The sequence below is a fragment of the Lactuca saligna genome, chromosome 4 (assembly GCF_052625555.1).
Source record: "Lactuca saligna cultivar CGN05327 chromosome 4, ASM5262555v1, whole genome shotgun sequence".
Classification (NCBI taxonomy): Eukaryota; Viridiplantae; Streptophyta; class Magnoliopsida; order Asterales; family Asteraceae; genus Lactuca; species Lactuca saligna.
This window is the reverse complement of record NC_136420.1, coordinates 47,201,021-47,220,287: the sequence shown is the minus strand read 5'-3', so window position 1 is coordinate 47,220,287 and position 19,267 is coordinate 47,201,021. Positions and strand designations below refer to the sequence as shown.

The 19,267-nt window shown below is 35.5% G+C and overlaps 2 long non-coding RNA genes across 13 annotated transcripts; one reads left to right on the top strand and one right to left on the bottom strand.

Moving 5' to 3' along the window:
* Positions 1–6,853: 6,853 nt before the first annotated feature.
* Positions 6,854–10,677, top strand: LOC145041769 (uncharacterized). Of its 8 annotated transcripts, XR_013680409.1 has the most exons (6): positions 6,854–8,324; positions 8,434–8,471; positions 8,754–8,809; positions 9,281–9,715; positions 9,824–9,883; positions 10,203–10,677. It is a non-coding gene; the product is annotated as an uncharacterized LOC145041769 (long non-coding RNA). The 8 variants fall into 8 exon arrangements; XR_013680413.1 differs by lacking the exon at positions 8,434–8,471 and having other exon boundaries at positions 6,854–7,567; XR_013680410.1 differs by having other exon boundaries at positions 6,854–7,567; positions 7,988–8,809.
* A 1,849-nt stretch (positions 10,678–12,526) lies between these two features.
* Positions 12,527–15,831, bottom strand: LOC145041768 (uncharacterized). Of its 5 annotated transcripts, none has more exons than XR_013680403.1 (4): positions 15,644–15,831; positions 14,354–15,558; positions 13,893–14,276; positions 12,527–13,153 (listed from the first exon to the last, which is right to left on the bottom strand). It is a non-coding gene; the product is annotated as an uncharacterized LOC145041768 (long non-coding RNA). The 5 variants fall into 5 exon arrangements; XR_013680404.1 differs by having other exon boundaries at positions 12,527–13,150; XR_013680405.1 differs by lacking the exon at positions 12,527–13,153 and having other exon boundaries at positions 13,825–14,287.
* Between the last annotated feature and the right edge of the window lie 3,436 nt (positions 15,832–19,267).

Here is a 19,267-nt window from a genome sequence, read left to right as displayed (position 1 = left end):
AATCGATGGAGCCTTAAGTCAATCGACAAACAGGTGGAACGAGAATTTTAAGGTGATATTGGATTTAGATGAACGAATGGAGTTTGGATTCGAATGGTCTTGATAGTTTTGGATTTTGGAGTCGAGGTCGTAATTGCCTGTTGCTGAGATTGTTTGTTCGCATCTTGTTGTAGTGGATTCGCTAATGGAAATTGAATGGGTTTGATTGTCGTTGATGGTTCGATTTCGAATCCTTACAGGGTGATGGTCGATAGTTGTGATTTTGATTGATGATTATGGAGTTGCGAATCAAAGCTTAGGAATGAACTGGGTTAATTTTTGATTTCGATGAGTATCAAGAAATGGTAACGAATGGTTGATGATTGATTGACGATTCGTGAAGGAGAAAGCGAAGTCATGGGATTTAACAATTTCGTTAGTGGTTCAAGATGTTAACTGGAAATCGACAGCTTACGAATCGAATTTGATTTTGGAGTTTCGTTATGGGTTTGCTTGGTTTGAAGTCAAAATCGTTTGTTGTTTATGATGAATGCGAAATTGTTTTCTTGGAAACGTTCGCATCAAACAGGCATCACTTCGGTTAGAGATTGACAAGGATTCACATTTGGTTAAACAATTTTGAAGTCAAAATCAGTTCGCATAGAAGTTTACGATTTGTTATTTGAGGTTAATTGAGTTAGAGAATGTGAAGGCTTCGTATTGTGAATTGGTCGATTGGGTTGATGGTCAAACATGAGTTCGCATACATGGTCAAGAACGTTCGCATATAAGGTTGTGATATGGGTCGTTCGCATCTAGTACCAATTTGGAAGTCAAATAGGAAGTCATCGTTCGCAATCTGTGATGTTTTGGAGACGTTCGCATCTAGAAGCAAAGTGGAGAAGAAACAGATTATGTCGATTCGCATCCCTGAACTTTCAAAGAAGTGACAATTTTTGACCCACTTTCGCAATGGGGTCATAAAATGACAAAAATGCAGAATTTCCATTTCGCACACCTGCAGTTTCGTAATATTGGCAGTTTATACCCAACTTTGCAAATGGGTAATAAAAGCTGAGAAATTGCAGAATTTTCAGTTCTGGTCCCTGCAGTTTGTGCGAATTTACGCTTTATGCCCGGTTTCGCAAATGGGCTACAGTTTCACATATTTGGCTGTTTTTGGTGCAACGGGTCCCTGCAAGTTTCAGAAAGTGACAACTTTTACTCGGTTTTTGAAAAATCTTGCAACTTTCACCCAAAAAGTCAAAAATTTTCATAAATTGGAAATTTTTTTGTGGCTTTTTCGTGATTGTTTTTCCGTGCAAGATTTTTGGTGATTCATTTTTGGTACACATCAAGGGGGAGTATCATGAAGACTATTCCTCTGGCGCTTCTCACCCTTAATGGGTTTTATAATCATTTTTTTATTATAAAAAGGGGGAGAATGATGGGTATTCGAAGCTTCTCGGGTTTGTCAAATATTCATTTGTGCATTTGAAGACCGGTGTTACTTCGAGGGGGAGTTTGGTCTTGATCGCGCTAGCTCGTTGGAGATTGAAGCCGGACATCCAATCCTAACTTTGAGGGGGAGAATGTTAGGGTGTAAAGTTACTCTTGGATGTAGTGTTTTAGGCTTTCCCCTTTGTATGTGTAAATGGGTTGAGTCTTTCCTATAAATAGGAAGTGAGTGACTCCCATTATGTAAGTGAATCCATTTGGAGTGTTCGAATAGAGAGAGAAACTTTGTACAAACCCATTTGTATATTCTTTCTAGATCTAATAAGAGCCTACAAAGATTTATTTACTCCTTGTGTTCTTGATTTTACATGATGATTCACTAGATCTTTCATATTCCGCACATGCCATCATAATCAACACCACTACATGTTTGGACTTGGTAGGAACTCGACGAGTAGCTAGATGCACTCGACGAGTTGAGGTCAACATGGACTGTTGACTTTGACTTTGACCAAGGTTGACCAGGGTTGACCTTGAGGGCAATTTTGGGATTTTGACAAGTCTATCTTATGATACTTACAGGTAGTTAAGTTAGAGCAACACGTGGGACATATCTAGTTATAGAATTATTAGTTTTAGCATTCGAGAGAGGTGAGTCTTCTCACCATACTAATGGGTCTAGGGCACCAAGGCCGACCCATTTTATGTTACGGGGTACACTAGTGTTTATAGAGATATGTAGTATGCTAGTAACTGTGTTTTATTGCATGGAAGACCCCAGGGGGAGCCCGTGATAGTTGGATATAACACCCTATGGGGTAGCCCATGGCATTCCCAGGTAAAGTCCATGTGGGGTAGCCCATGGCACAATGGTGTAAGACCCTGTGGGGAGCCCACGGCATCCTTACATGTTTATGTATGTCTATTTAGTATGTTAGATACTTCTGTGATATATGCTAGGTTGATTATGTTTGTTATTGCATGAAAGACCCCGGGGGAGCCCGTAGCAATTAGATATAAGACCATGTGGGGTAGCCCATGGCACGAAGGTGTAAGACCTTAGGGGGAGCCTGTGGCATCCTTACAGGCTAATGTATGCATGACTTATGTGGTATATGTAGCTTTATAGCTAATATGATATGTGTTATGTGAATTATGTGCGGGGTATGCTCTGGGGAACTCAATAAGCAATAGCTTATAGGTTGTGGATTTGTTTCAGGTACATCGGATCCCAAAGGCAAGGGCAAGGCGTGATGGCGCCGCGTGCACTCTCACACAGGCATTTTACGAGACACTCTGATATTTCTAAATAAAGTTATAATGAATGTGGATTTGGAAACAATTGTTTTGGGATTTCATGGTTTATGGAAATGTGTTTGATTAATTAAAAATTGAAAATTTTCTTTTGAAAATTGATTCGTTACAAGATTCATAAAGGTGCAAAATTTATGAGATCTCATTACTTAAGTGCATCAAAATCATGGAAAAAGGGGTAAAAAACAAGAGATGTATCAACATGGCAAGAAAAGGTTAAGTGACACTCACCAAGGTCCAAGAGATAAGCTTAGCTAGAGAAATGATGCTTGCCAAGTAACTACCTCACCAAGAGCTTCCTTCTCCTACTAAAATCACCAAAAAGCACCTAGAATGAGCTCACAACTTCAATGGAGGCTAGGGTTAGGGTTTCTGATGTTGGGAGGAAGATGGAGGCTGAAATCCTCGCCTTAATGTTCCTTATATAGGGTTCAAAACCTAAAATTAGGGTTTTCACTTAAAAAAACATATTCCACATCGTGGTGCCCCATGACCATGTCGTGGCGGATCATTAAAATCTTGTGATCCTACATAATTTGCCACGTCGTGGTGATGCTCCACCACACCGTGACCACCCCCTTTTAAAATAAATACAAGAAAGTTGATTGGTACCTGGATCAGATATTACAACATGATAATAAAACATAAGACACTTGAAACTAAAACATAGGAAACATAAAAATAACATCACTTAAATAAGCAGATACACATCGACCCCGTTAGACGTACCTCTCGACAATATTCCAAAAGTCTACATACTAGAAAGCTTTCCTTTTTTAAGTGTGGAAAATCCCAAGAGCAGTGTTAATCATTTCATCGTTTTCACCATTTTGCCAATTGTGTTTCAGTTTATTAAATAGAGCATCAAATGTAACGTCCTGAAAATTATGACATAATTTTTTTTTTGTTTTTAGATTAATAATTCGTGAATATATATATATATATATATATATATATATATATATATATATATATATATATATATATATATATATATATATATATATATATATATATATATATCTTTCCCATAAAACCAAGGTAACCAAGATTTAGCAAACCATTATCAAATCAGTGTCACTCATAGAATGCGGAAACATGTGGTGTGTGCTTTGCAATCGTCCCGAGCTCTTCCATTTGAAAATCGGAGAACTTGAAACATAAAATGAAAACCGTATTCACAAAAATTAGTGAGTTCCCCAAAAACCATAAAACATACAGCCACAGAATATCATGCAACATACATATAGTTGCCATGGGCTCCCCCATGGTCTTTGCCTGGAATGCCATGGGCTCCACACATGGTCTGATATCCAAGTGCCATGGGCTCCCCCGTGGTCTTTAATCCAAGTGCCATGGGTTCCCCCCATGGTCTTTAATCCAAGTGCCATGGGCTTCCCCCCATGGTATTTCATGCAAGTATCACAAAGACAACTAGCATTCCACATAACAAACAATGGGCCGACATTGGTGTCTTCGACCCATGGATATAGTGTGAAGACTCACCTTGCACTTCCGAATTAAACAGAAAATCCCTAGTTGTTGGCTGACAGATCCCCAAACTATCAAAGTGAAAACAACACCCAATCAACAATTGGGTTCCAATCCAAAACCATAAATCCATTACAAGGGTAAATGACCAATTTACCTCTCACCTGCTTTTGGACCAAGACTTAGGCCCAAACCTAATAATCCACAAGGCCCAAATACCAAAAAATACCCAAGGCCCAATTCATGGCCCAATTTTCCAAATTGGGGCCCAAATCCATAGTAGACCTCCACAAATAGATATCAACCCAAAACCTAATGGCCCCACAGGGCCCAAAACAATAAAGCCCAAAAGATGGCCCAAACTAAAGCCCAAAAACCGAAATCCCACTCTTCTGAGTATGTGGTACGTACTCAGCTTGTACGCTAAGTGTATCAGCTTAAGAGCTTGTACATTACGCGTCCAGGCTTGTACGCCCAGCGTACTCCTCTGTTTTACTAACTCTTAATTCTAACTCTTAATCCATTGAGCCAAGACATCCAAAACCTCATAATAGCTAAATATAAGTGACTTGATCCATAAAGTCGAATGCTTTAAGCCTTTGCATGGCTTAATGAAGCCCAAACACCAAAGATGAATTCCAAAGGTCAAAAATCACTCCAAATGTCTCAAAAACCTCTTAATACCTTAAGACCTTAGTCTAAACTTCCAGATTTGATTCAAAGGGACTTCTTAAGTCATAAAGTTCCTGACTTTATGACTTAGCATGACTTAATGGGACCCAAATCAAAACCCTAAGTCCCAGGCTTCACCAAAAGACTACCAAAACATGCATGAAAGGTAAATCAAGATCCAAACTTTATGACTCTATAACCCCAACAAAGGCCAAATATGAAGCTCTAAGGTTCTGGAGTAACTTCTACTCACAAGAACCACCACAAAGGGACCAAAATCATAACAAAGTGCCACCTAGCTAGATCTACAAGAAAGATTTTTCAAGGTTGAGACTTTATACCTCCATCTAGGTGCACAAGGCCTAGATCCAAAAGCTTCAAGTCAAGCAATGACTCTTCAAGAAGTTCATTCTTCCTTATCAAGCACCAAAACACATATAAATCACCATGAATCTCTAAAATCACTCAAATACAGGATAAGGGTCGATTTCTAGGGTTTAGAGGGATGGAGTCTAAAGATATTATGGTTAGGTTATGAGATAAGGAGCTTAAATAGGGTCAAAGACCCTAAAATAGGGTTTGTGCTTGATTAGAGTACGACCAACGTACATATGGTATGCCCAACGTACTCCGAGGAGCACTCGCGACCATCCTAGTCAGTAGCCCAGCATACGAAGAGGTACGCCCCACGTACTACTCTCTTCACTAATACGCCCCGCGTAAACTTAGTGTACGCCCCGTGTACCCAGCTAAACCTTAAAACAACCAAACTTCCGAAGGCCATAACTTTTTCGTTATAAGCCCGTTTCCGACAATCCTTATATCCACGGAAAGGTAATGAGAAGCCCTACACTTTTATCAACTCATAACATCCTTAAGACCTTTCGAACAAAAATCCAATTTCCACAAAAGCCCGAATTGGCACTTTACCGAAATACCCCTAGGCTCCAAAACACGAGCCGAACACCCGGATCACTACAAAAATATCACTCCCACCCAAATGGGCATAGATCTCACCTTTTTAAAAGCCCTAATCCTTATGATGAATGATCTTCAGGCCACGGCCTTGAATTAGGAATCGATTCTGAACAGGGCGTCACGCTCTATTACCACTTTGTTCATGTTCCTCAATTTTTAGTAGATTTTGATATGTGCTTCGGTAGCAACTTATATTCATTTCATTTGTGGAAATGTTTAGTGATTTTGTTCCAAAAAGATGATCCATTTTCATTGATTTCTCAGGTCCTCAGATACATTGACCTATGTACGGGTCAAAACCAACTCTTTTATTTTGCTCCTAGGTATAATCAAAGAATCGGATATTTAAGACCATTTCACAATAAAAGATATACGATGTAGTTTCTCTAGAAAAAAAATTGAGGTTTGTCCTACAAAATTATTGTTTGCTGTGAAATTGTTTGATAAAAATCATGAATGTTTTTCAAGATTTCTTTTATAGGAATCTATATGAGCATTTTTATAGAAAAAAATAGCTTATAAACGATGTGATTTAAAATTATTTTATCTTTTAAAATCATAGATTTGACCATAAAATGCAAAAAATCTAACCTAATAAATAAAAAACATTTTTTTCAAATGTTATGTTCTCATTGAATTTGATACATGTCATTTTCTTGAAATTTTAGATTAATTATTATTCCATGTCATTTTCTTGTGTGTTTCATTTTCATTTAATGTCTCATATATATATATATATATATATATATATATATATATATATATATATATATATATATATATATATATATATATATATATATATATATATATATATTAAATTTCTCCTACGTTAGCTAAGTAACTTCCTAACCATTTTGGCACAATTCACCCATTTCTTTTAAGCAAATACAGTTTGCCCCCTGTATTTTTTTTCTAAATTTGAGACCACGTGTTTTCATCTACCCACTCTACCGCTTCACATCACTGATACGTGTCCAATAGATCGTTTCCACTGGACAAATGCTCTGAATCATCCACCATTACCCTTATCTGCTCTGTTTCCCAGATTTGAAGTCCTGCCTACCATCACCATACTTCTTTCTCCGCCATCTTCAATACCTCTATTTCCTTCCCATCGAGCTCCAAATGATTATCTTAATTTTAAGTTCCATTAGGAATAGTACCTGACCACAGGTGTTGTTCATGGGTTTGCTTCTATAACCGGTGTTAGTTTAGTTCTCGATTGTTCCACTATCCCACGACTATTATCTTGCTTCCATAGCTTTTCCACCTACTCCGCCTCTTCACCGCTTCTTGCATCGATTTCCGTATGTTGAACACATGTTCTTCATCTCTTTTCAAAATCGATTCAACCCTCCATTTTCCATTAGAGTTCGTCGCCATCTCCTTTTTGTTGTAATCGGGTGATGGAGGGAAGCAAAAGCTACCAAAATGTATCACCTCCATCTACGCACACTAACTCACCTCGATTCCTCCTGGTTTTACGTCGGGTTTGTTCAGGGTACAACTATTACCCACCAATACTCACTGGTCAGTGTAAGTCGAGAAGTAGATGAGGAAGCTCAAGTTTCTTGAGAAGATGCTATTGAAAAAGGTTAATTTCAGGTTTTGGTTGATGTGGGTCCTTTGGCGATGAAGAAGCCACTTGATATTTTGTGGTGCCCTAGCTGAGGTTTATTTTTTACTCTTGATTCCCTTTTTATACATTATGAAACTGGGACACTAATGAAAATCGATGAAATATTCATTATTTAACCAAGCATCTGATTTATCATATGAATCTAAGCTACATCTGCTAAAATCCTTTGTTATTTATTTCAATTACTCACATACACTTTATGCTTTCTAGCTGATTGTCGTATATATTTTTGATCTAATCCAGTAATCCATGCGTCTGTACTTTGATTTTTAGGTTTGTTTGTGGGATGTCATCTGTATATGTGTATGTGTAATTTGATATGTATGTCTATAGGATCTAATTTATTTGTATGTATGTCTGTTAGTTCATTTGTATATTAACCACCGAGGGAAAACCTTCTTCACAAGTTTCATAAATTTTGTTGACCAATTGTATGATTGCCTTTGCTTCTAGTTCAATGATGCTCACACTTCAGATTCCAAAATGGAACCCACAACATCTCTTCGTTATCTGAATTACTCCCCACCGGTTGTATGTATGGGAAACATATATTCCATTCACTGTCTAAGTTTAGTTGCTGACCTTCCCTTGATGCACGTACCTGTCTTATGTTCTCCACAAGTGAGTGGGTGACACCAAAATTATCAAAGAAGATTGATAGATATATGCTTTACATGTTAACCATTACCAAGAATGGTCTTACACATTTATGGATAACTGAAGATCAAATGAATGAATTAGATAGAATCACATATGGGGTTCTGATTGTTTCTTCTGTGGGCGTATGAAGGTAAATTTGCAAAATAACATATTCCTTGCACTTCTATAAATGTATCTTAATTCTTAACAGTTACCACATTCTTTTTTTTATATTATTTATGTTTTCAATGATGTTATAGAAGCTTTGAGGGTTTCACAACCACCTTGAAAATCTGAGGTAAATGATGTATGAATAATGGTATAAACAATGATATGTTTCTTATATGGTTAATGATGCCAATGTATGGGTTGATTTTGGTATCAGTTAAGATATGGATAATAGTATGTGGTATTTGGTTGGAATTGGCAACCAATTCCATTCCATTCCATAAAGAGTTTGGTTGTGCGTCTGGATAAAATTCGAAACATATATATGTCACATGATGGGCATTCTTATACCGTCTGTTTTTTCCTGTTTCAAATACTTCAATTTAATATATTTCTATATATTTGGTTTCAGATTTCACTTAAATGGATGGTTCACTTAAATGGATGGCCACGATGCGATAGAAAAAGGTATATGTTTTCATTTCTTAGTCTAATGTTTCATCATTTCTTAAACATTTAAATCTTGAATTAAAAATTATCAGTTTTTGTTACAAGGGTTGTAACATTTGATAGAAGTGGATCAAGTTTTGAGATCACCTGGATATTTTTTATGGACATCACAATGTGCTAAAACACAATCTGTTATGTTTGGGGGGTGAGGGTGGGGGGGGGGGGGGGGGGGGGGGTATGTTACCTTCTCAGACTAAACAACTTCCATTTCCAAATAAACCTTGAATGAAATATTATGAGACCAAAAAATATTAGAATAAGAATTTTATGTATCATAGGCATGATTTCTCTATTTCCCATATGGCAGCAAATAAATTATTAATTATCAATAATCAATAACTAAGTAATATATAGAAGCAGGTAAATTATTAATAGATTAATGAAATTGAAAAAATTTAAAACGTCAATGCTGATTAAGCCATACACCAGGATTAGGATTACATCGGGGTCGTATCGATCAAGTTAACAACGTGTTGGAGTGTGGTGATAGGTTAAATTCTATATCTTTATCAATAAATTATTTGTGGTTCCATTCCTCATCTCATTTTTGTGTTTGACTCTTGAATTGGAATGGTGGTAGGTAAAAGGGTATGAAGAAATACTCTGTTGTAGAGAAATAAAATACCCAACTTTGGTCACTTTATCAAAGTCTTAGGAATTGAATGTGCATTTGAACTGGATTCATGTGAAACTGCTTCACCAGGCTGATGCCAAGTGGCTCATTGGTTCGTGTGTGTCACACAAAAAGCCTTCGTCTCTTTCTCGACGTTAATACAAACATGAAAAAAGCAGATGGCATAGTTTACATACATTGATAATTTCACTGCAGAGGAGGATTAATTTCTTATGTGGTTTAAGATAATGGTAAATGTATGCCCTTTCAAGTCAAAAAGAACCTAAGCCGAAGCATTACGAGTTTTGACTTTTGCATTAAGATGATCTTCATACTTTTCTGTTTTTTTTTAATTGCAGATGGGAGTAACTTCTCTCACAATTGTATCTACAAAGGGGTATAAGATGAAAATGCACAAGGTGATTCCCTTTCTTTTTACCTTACTTTGTTTGTATGCTCATTCATTGTACTTTTTGATGTTTGTATGCAATTACTATCTGCATTGAGGAGTTGGTATTTAGTTTCACTTTTATTTCAGCTTAAAATACTTACGTATGTGGTTTTATGCTTAATCGAGAACCTGGTCATAATTTCTTGGATTCTTATCAACTAATTATTCAATTTAGAGATTCTTATGTTGATAACCTTTTTTAGGATTAAAAAATTTACATTTCAACTACAACTTATATCTTCAAATAATGTTTATTTGATCTCTTATCTTCAATTTTTCATATGCAGTTATCAACAAAGAGGTTCAGGGTAACAGATGCATATTCCATTTGAAGAGTGATCTAAGTTTATGATCATATTCACTTTCGCATATGGATTGATAGATAAATGTACAAAACAACTTTGCAATGCGGAATTATAGATTTAAAATAACCATTTTAATTTTTTGTTGAAAGATATTCTAAAAGTCCAAAATGCCCTTGAAGACTGTGAATACCATCTGTCTGCTCATGTCGATGCAAGAAGTAGTGCCTAGAAAAGTTTTTCAGCAAGCAACAATCTCAAGCCTAGATGCCAATGGAAGTAAAGCTCAACATTTGCTAATCAATTAGAAAATGTATAGTACTAGCTCTTTTTTTGTTTAACATTTAAATTTGATTTACTTTATGAACAGTGGGTAGTAGATAACAATAATATGACACTCTTTAAACAGCTTCGCATGGGCCACTTTCTAGTTATAATTATTAAGTGACAAGTGTATACATGTTCTTTCTTTGTTTATGTTCCTAAACTTAAGGCATGAAATTTACTCACTCATATACACTACATATTATGTAAAGTTAAGGTCAATAATGCATAAAAAGTTTGAGTACATTGTCTAGTTATTTACCATGAAGAGAAAACTAAAGATTTCTAGGCTTTTTCATAGAATATATAAACATTAGATAGATAGGTGATTAATAAACAAAGAAAAAACTAAAGATTTCCAAGTCCTTTTACTATATAGTGTATCATAATTATAATATATAATTATAATATATTAGTCGTTTATCTATACAAAGAGACGGGCAATCGAATAGTTTATTTTCATAAAGAGTAAATCACACAAATGGTCCCTATGGTTTGAGGTAATTTGAGCGTTTGGTCCCTAACTTGTTTTTTTAACTCGGAAAGTCCCTACTTTTTGTTTTTGTTACGTGTTTGGTCCCTATTATTTGTTTTTATTACGTGCTTGATCTGTGTTTTACCTAAAAAGACTATTATTTAAATACGGAAAAATGATGGGATAGGTAATGTAATGTGAGGGGGTGTGGTTGGGGGTGTGTTTATTTAAATATATTTAAAAAATAAGGGCAAAAATAGTTTTTTTAGGTAAGATAGGAACCAAGTGCGTAAGAAAAACAAACAGTAGGGATATTCCGAGTTAAAAAAATAAGTTACGGACCAAATGTATAAATTTTCCTAAATAATAGGGACCATTCATGTAATTCACTCTTTCATAAATTAATTTCTTTTGGGCCGACAACAATTACTTTTAATTCAATGATTAATTAACTTTAGTAAACATGGCATATTAAAAATAAGACATGATGTATTGGCAAATATCACTAAGCATAGTTTTAATTCAAAATTTTGTTTTCTTTCCGAAAGACAATGCATTCAACTTTATAAAATCAACCATTCTATCCATGTCTCCTCAACCTCATATGTGGAATTAACTCCATCTGGATTCCAAAACTTACAAAAACTCATACTTTAATCATTAATGATGTGTGATCTATATATATATATATATATATATATATATATATATATATATATATATATATATATATATATATATATATATATATATATATATATTGTTTAAGTTTTAAATTTATAAAACTGATTTTATCGCAACCGGACTAACACACACACACTAGGCAGCAAACCTAATTTGTAATAGTATAACTGTGGTAAGAACGGATTTCAATAACAAAGGAAACGAAGGTGAACTAATTTGGAGTTTTTGATTATAGGTTGCACAAAACAGGCAAAAACAATAAGAATGGTTTTATGGAATAAAATCTCAAACAAACAACTAAACAACAAATCTCGATAAACTGACCGAAGACAAATATCTTTAGGTACGTTGGTTTAGACAAATTACATCTTAAAGTCATAGATAATTGCACACACATATTTATTTATTCTTGTTCACCGATTCCTAAAATGGCGAGCTCTAGTTCTAGATAACTAATCATTTAATTTTAACACAACTATTAATCCATTAATCAAGTGAACAAACAATCATGCAAATCAGTATTTAGTTCGTATTAAGCAAGATTTGATTATTCATCCTAATGGTCATAGGAATTAAATCATGCATAGATTGGTCTACTCATGCATACACATTAAAATTCATCACTTATTTCCAAACCTAAGGTTTTGGTCAAAACTCTAGTGGACAACTTTGATTTAAATTAACACAGTTAGATGGTCATCTAAACAACATTAATTCACCAATAAGGAATAAGTAACAATCTTAACACATATAGATCTTTCAATCAAACTTAACAAAATAAATTAAACACGAATAAACAATCCAAATGGCAATTAATCCACAAATTCAAGGATTCATCCAATCAAGCACGGAGTTTTAACGCCCAAATCAGAAAGTAAATGCATAAAAAATCACATTGGAACACTAATCGTGGTCAGCACAACGAACCAAATGATTTCTGGAATGAATCCGCTGCCAATCCTTCAGATCTTCGCCCGTGTCAGCTTAACGACCTTCTGGCCGCCTTCTAGACCCTCAAAACGGCTTCGTGGGGGGTTTTATAATCGCAGGAATTGATCTAGGGTTCAAGGTATATCCTTAGGGATAAGTTTTGGCTCTAATTATAGGTTTCATCGTCAACACGACGTGTTAAATGGCCAACACGATGTGTTCGTCATTAAAATCTCGTATTGTCCAAGTTATCGTCAAGAATCGGGAAGATTCCATTCACCACGGTGTGTTCGTCGGGAATCAACATTTTCTCAACACAAAAGTCATCTGAAATTCTTTCTAGTTTTCAGAACATTTTGAATCCTGTCAATCAGAGTTACGAGCCATGAGATATGGTCAAAACACTGACGAGGGGTCAAGTTGTCCAACAACATCCTTTTTTGTCTTCTTTTTGTTGTATTTCCCGTTTTCCTACTCCCAACTTCTCATATGCTTCCTTTTTGTCTTGAGCATGTCTTCGCTGCTACAAAATATATTTCAAACACAATAAGTACCTTTTGTTCTAGAATTAACACAAAATGTAGCATAAAATAGTAATGATAATGTATGAATTATATAATTAAATAAGCACTCATCAATATACTTAAAAGTGAAATAAAGAAACAAATTAATTTATTAACACTCTTGGTTTATTTATTATCAAAAAAAACTTTATAAATGGTCCCTATGGTATCCCGAAGTCTAAATTTAGTCCCTAAGTTTAAAAAACCTCATAGATGGTCCCTGTGGTTTCAAAACTTTTGATGCTTGGTCCTTATGCCTCACTCCATCAGCTTTTTACCGTTAAGTGAATGACATTTTCATCATTTCAATACCCTAGGACCATTTACGAGGTTTTCTCTTATTTTAAATAAAAATAAAAAGATAGAAATTTAATATGTAAGGTCTCTCTTTCTGCACCAAAAAGAATAAACCGTCTTAAAAATTAGATCACTTCTTTAATTCAATTAGACAAAAGTTCAAAAATGGTCCCTGTGGTTTTCGAAAATATCAAGTTTAGTCCCTAAGTTCAAAAAACCTCACAGATGGTCCCTGTGGTTTCAAAACTTTTAACATTTGGTCCTTCCAGCTAACTCCGTTACCATTTAGCAGTTAAGTCAGGGGCATTTTTGGTATTTCACTACACAGGGACCATTTATCAAGTTTTCAGTTACTTTTTTTAAATAAATAAATAAATAAAATGTAATATGCAAGGGTCCCACCTCTCTCTTTCTCTTTCTCTCTCTCTCTCTCTCTCTCTCTCTCTCTCTCTCTCTTTCTCTCTCTCCCCCTCTCTCTCCGTCCTCCCCCTGATCACCATAAAAAACATATACATAGATACATACACACATTCCACACACACAAACAGTCGCCACTAGTTAGCCTTCAATGACTCTGCTCGATCCTCCCACCATCAATTGCTTTCAATAACACATCAAAGGAAGCTCAAAGATTCCAGACGATGACATCTCCTCCTCCGACTTAGTCTGCGTCAGGATGAGAAAAAATGACCCTAACCCCACCCTCTCTTCTTCTTCTACCTGATTTGCAACAACGGTGGAAGGGCATCGATGGGTGGCTGCGGTTGGTGGATATGGGCGGCCTTGCTGCTTCATTTCTTCGAAATGAGAACAATTAAAATTATTGAAGAAATTAAATCGAGATGAAGTTGAATTGACTTTACAGTGGGGAAAGTGTTGCTGGTGTAAGAAATAAGCATACAGGTCTTCCCAACAGCTCCATCGCCGACTGTCACGCACTTTATAAACCGAGATGCGCTCATTCTTGACTTTTTCCGGTAACCGGAGTTTGACTTTGACCTCCGACGACCAACTTCAACAAATATTCTTGTTCTCCCCTCTTGATTAACTTCTCTTTCCTTCAGACTTCAAGCCAAAAAAGCTGCAAAATTTCTCCCCAAACATCAAAACCCTAAAATATTTCCACACTGACTACAATAAGGACCAAAATCAGCAGCACATTCATCAATTTCGGAACATTTCATACAAATAGTGTGTGATTGTGTGTGTTTTGTGCGCAGAGAGAAATGAGAAGCACCTTAGAGAGACAGAGAGGTGGGACCCTTGCATATTAAATTTTATTTATATATTTATTTAAAAAAAAAGTAACTGAAAACCTCATAAATGGTCCCTGTGTAATGAAATACCAAAAATGCCCCTGACTTAACAGCTAAATGGTAACGGAGTTAGCCGAAAGGACCAAATGTTAAAAGTTTTGAAACCACAGGGACCATCTGTGAGGTTTTTTGAACTTAAAGACTAAACTTGATATTTTCGAAAACCACAATAACCATTTTTGAAGTTTTGTCATTCAATTATTTTTTTATAAATTAACAAAAACAAATTCAGAACATATGTTCTTCACAAAACAACAATCTGAAACGGAAAAAAAACTCATAATCAAACTTTAAAAACTGATGTTGGTTTTGAAGAATTATCCATTACTTTTTCGCCCCGATCCAGATCTGATTTATAATGTACACCAATGAGTGGTTTTTATCTCTACATTTCATTGTTCCTGTTCGATTTTTGTTTTTGTGATTATGTTTTTACATAATTGTAGTGAAATCAGGCTTTCAGCAGCATTCATACTACTTGGCCTGGTAGCAATCATGCCGTTAGGAATTCCAACCATAACTTAAATTCCAGACTTACCCAGAGCTTTTAATGCACCATAATCGGTATTAAAAAAAGCTTCACCTTTTGGATTTCGTTATCTATCAACATTTTTACCACTGTTTCCGGAGGCAGTGGGTGAAACAATTGTGTGCCCCAATTTGCCCTAATTTTGTTAATTGATTCCAAGAACACATGAATAGAATCCAGACTAGAGATATCAACCATCATAACCCCCACGAAGATCTGATGCCTGTAATGCAAGAGAAGAGCCTTTAACGACGAGGAAACAAATAGAGGTAGCAGATAGGAGTGTAAGGTAGGAGTGGGTCGTTTACCTCAATATGGACCTGTAAGACAATATATCTTCAAAATCCATTTTGATTCTAACCCCAAATACTTTTCCCTTGACCTTAAATTTATACATCGATTGAAAGATAGATACGAGAGGAATAGATAGAAGACGATAGTGAAGGAGGGTCTTTGATCAATTTTTTGTTTTGTTACTTTCTCTCATGATGTTGAGAGAGAGATAGAGAGCCTTACATATTAAATTTCATTTACTTTTTTTTAAATAATAATAGAAAATCTCATAGATGGTGACTGGGTAGTGAAATGACGAAAATATCTTTTATTTAAGGAACAAATATTGACGGAGTTAGCCGTAAGGACTAAACATTAAAAATTTTGAAAACACATGGACCATCCGTGAAGTTTTCTAAAATTAGGGATAAAACTTCAAATTTTGTAAAATCATAGGACCATTTATGAAGTTTTGTTGAATCATGGTGATATTCTTTAAAAATAGATTTTCAATTTCAAGTTATGTATAATGGTAAAATTCGTTGTTAATCTATCAATGATCATAATCTAAAAACACTGAATCTCACAAATGTAGTTTTAAAATAAATCTTAAAAAGTATATTGAAATTTACATCTTTTAATTGAAGTAATGGATAAAAAGGAAGAAAGAGACATCTTTCTCGGTTTTACACCATTACATGATAAAGTCTTTTACAGTTCATCCGAGTTCATCCGATTTCAGACAAATTATATATATTATCGGAAAGTCGAAAACATAATTAATTGCATTTTTGGTCCCAAATTTAAACAAAAAATCATTGATAGTTGCACGTGATCAACACAATAGTCATTAAAAGAAGAAACTTAGAATGTAGAGCACATGGTCGTATCAAAATTCTATAATTTATATACAAAATAATAAAAACAAAGAAAGTAGAGATATCGAAACTAAAACAAAACAACAAATTGAAAACAAAATATTTATTTAAACAATAAAGTAAAGCACAAGCATTGACACCCATATGGACACACACAAAACCACATACAGCCACATATGCGTGGACCTCAAACTAGAGCGGGCAACAGAGCGGATTTTGACAATGATCCGATCTAAACTCTTAATAATTATATGGGTTTGAAACATCCATTTGATCCATTTACCCGTTAACGGTCCATATCCGCTAACCCTTTTATTAAAAGGTTCGGGTATGAATCATCACTAATCTTTTCCATTTATAACTCACCCCGTATAAAATTTAGAGTTATAAATTTATATTTTATACAACTTAAAGTTTACTTTTAATTCTAATCGAAAGTCCCAAGACTAAACTGTTTTTACATAGGGATCAAGGACTCGACTTCTAGACTTTCAGTATTCTAACAAGAAACATGATCTCATTTCATTTATATTTCATCAACCAAACAGTCATTTATCAATCGGAAGAAAGTTTGCAGTTGCTATTCTTTATCAATGCAATCAACGGTCAAAAACAATCAGAAGTTACTGCAAAAATGATTTTAATTCCAATCGAAATTCCTTGAGTAAGTAATGTGTTATTTAAATCAACATTTGTTTTATTTAATAAATATTATTTTGAGGTTTAAGTAAAATGTGTTTGATTATTCAAAAAACCTACGGGTTACAAGACGAGTTTGGATATCGGTTGATTCGACGAATAAGTGTATGGGTTTGATTATTCAAAACCCTCTGGATTACGGCGCGGGTTTGGATCGGAATTTGAAATTTGTTAAATTGGTTTGCATCAAGGTCGATTCGCTCCAAAACCACCTCATTGCCAAGTCTACCTAAAACATAGCTTTATTCCAACTTCAATACCATGGAAAGTTTCTTTTTATTTACGAAATTACCCCTCAGACCTAAAATCTCACAAACATGAAACACCAATTTTCTGTTTTCCTAAAAGCACCAATGTTGTCAGTCTCATCATCTAAATACATGGATGACGGTTGCATATAAAACAAATAAATAAGGAGATGGGCCAGTTTTCTTACAAAGATAAACAATCTGCAAAATGGATAGTAATTCATTGTAAAATGCACATGTCGTCATTTGTGTACCACCTACCTAAAAGAACAAAAAATAGAAACTCGTTGTAGAAAAGATAGAGAATCAAACCTATAATTGTAACATCCCAGAATTCATGACCAAAAGTTTCATTTTTAATATAACTAAAACACATTTGTAACTTGGTTCACACATTGAAAAGCATTTCAAATAAAACATTTATCAAACTTCATTCCCATAAATCACATATTGCGGAAAACATAGGTGTATGCGCTGTGATCGCCCCGATCTCCTTTATTTCAAAACTGGAGGTACCTGAAACCAAAATTGAAAACCGTAAGCACGAAGCTTATTGAGTTCCCCCACCATACCACATACAATTCATAATCATACTGTCAGGCATACTGGAGTGCCCGACCTACCCCTGTCAGACATACCGGGGTGTCCGACCTACCCCTGTCAGGCATATTGGGGTGCCCGACCTACCCCTATCAGGCATATATGGGTGCCCGATCTCCCCTCCGATTTATTTCAACCAGTTATGGGGTCTATTTCACCCCTATCAGTAACACATAATATCATATCATAAACATAATGTCAGACATATATGGGTGGTTTATTTCAACTGGTTACGGGGCCTACTTCACCCCTTCTACTACTACTGCCATATAATAACATAGCATGAAAGCACATAAATCTCTACATATACTGGCATACAAGACAATTATCACAAATACAATCATCTCTGCTATAAACAACTACTAATGGGCCGGCATTGGTGCCTTCGACCTACTCATACACGGAAGGTAACTCAACTAATATTGTTGAAGTTCCCTTCAAGAAATCCTTAGTTGTTGCCCTGGCAACTCCTCAAGCTATCAATACCAAAATATCACCCAATTAGTAATTGGGTCCCAACCTGTGATCCGTAATCCATACTTGGGGTAAAATTACCATTTTACCCCTGTCCCAACAAGATTCTTTAACTAAGGCCTAAGCCCAAAACCAAATAAGCCTAAACTGTGAAATCCATAAGAGCCCACTAATGGCCAAATTTTCTAAATTGGGCCCAACTCCTCAAATGGGCCTTCCCTTTAGTCCAACATATTCTTAGCCTAAAATATCTAATTTCTGATGGCCCACAATGGCCCAAAGTAGCGAAGTCCAATGAATGGCCCAAACTAAGGCCCAATTGTGTGAAACCCATTCTGACTGAGTACGTCAGGCGTACTCAACTAAACGCAACGCATACTGGGTTCGTGACCTGTACACTGCACATACCAGCTTGTACGCGCAACATACTCCTCTATTAAGTCCTTTTTGCTATTGAGCACTTAATGCTTCAAACCAAGGGACCAATTCATAGATCTGAGCTCTACTTAACGTCTAAACCCATAAAGTCACTGACTTTGTGACTTTGCATACCCAACATAAGCCCAAACTCTAAAAATGGCATTCTACTTCCATGAAATGGCCTTATCTCATGCATGAACACCTCTAGACCTTCAATGAACCTTCAAGAACGAACACATTCTTCAAAAGCACCAAAAAACTCTTCTAATGGCCTTCTAAGCTCCAAAAACACACAATGAAGGATTAGGGTTTCGTGAAAGTTGTCTAAGGGTAAGAGGGT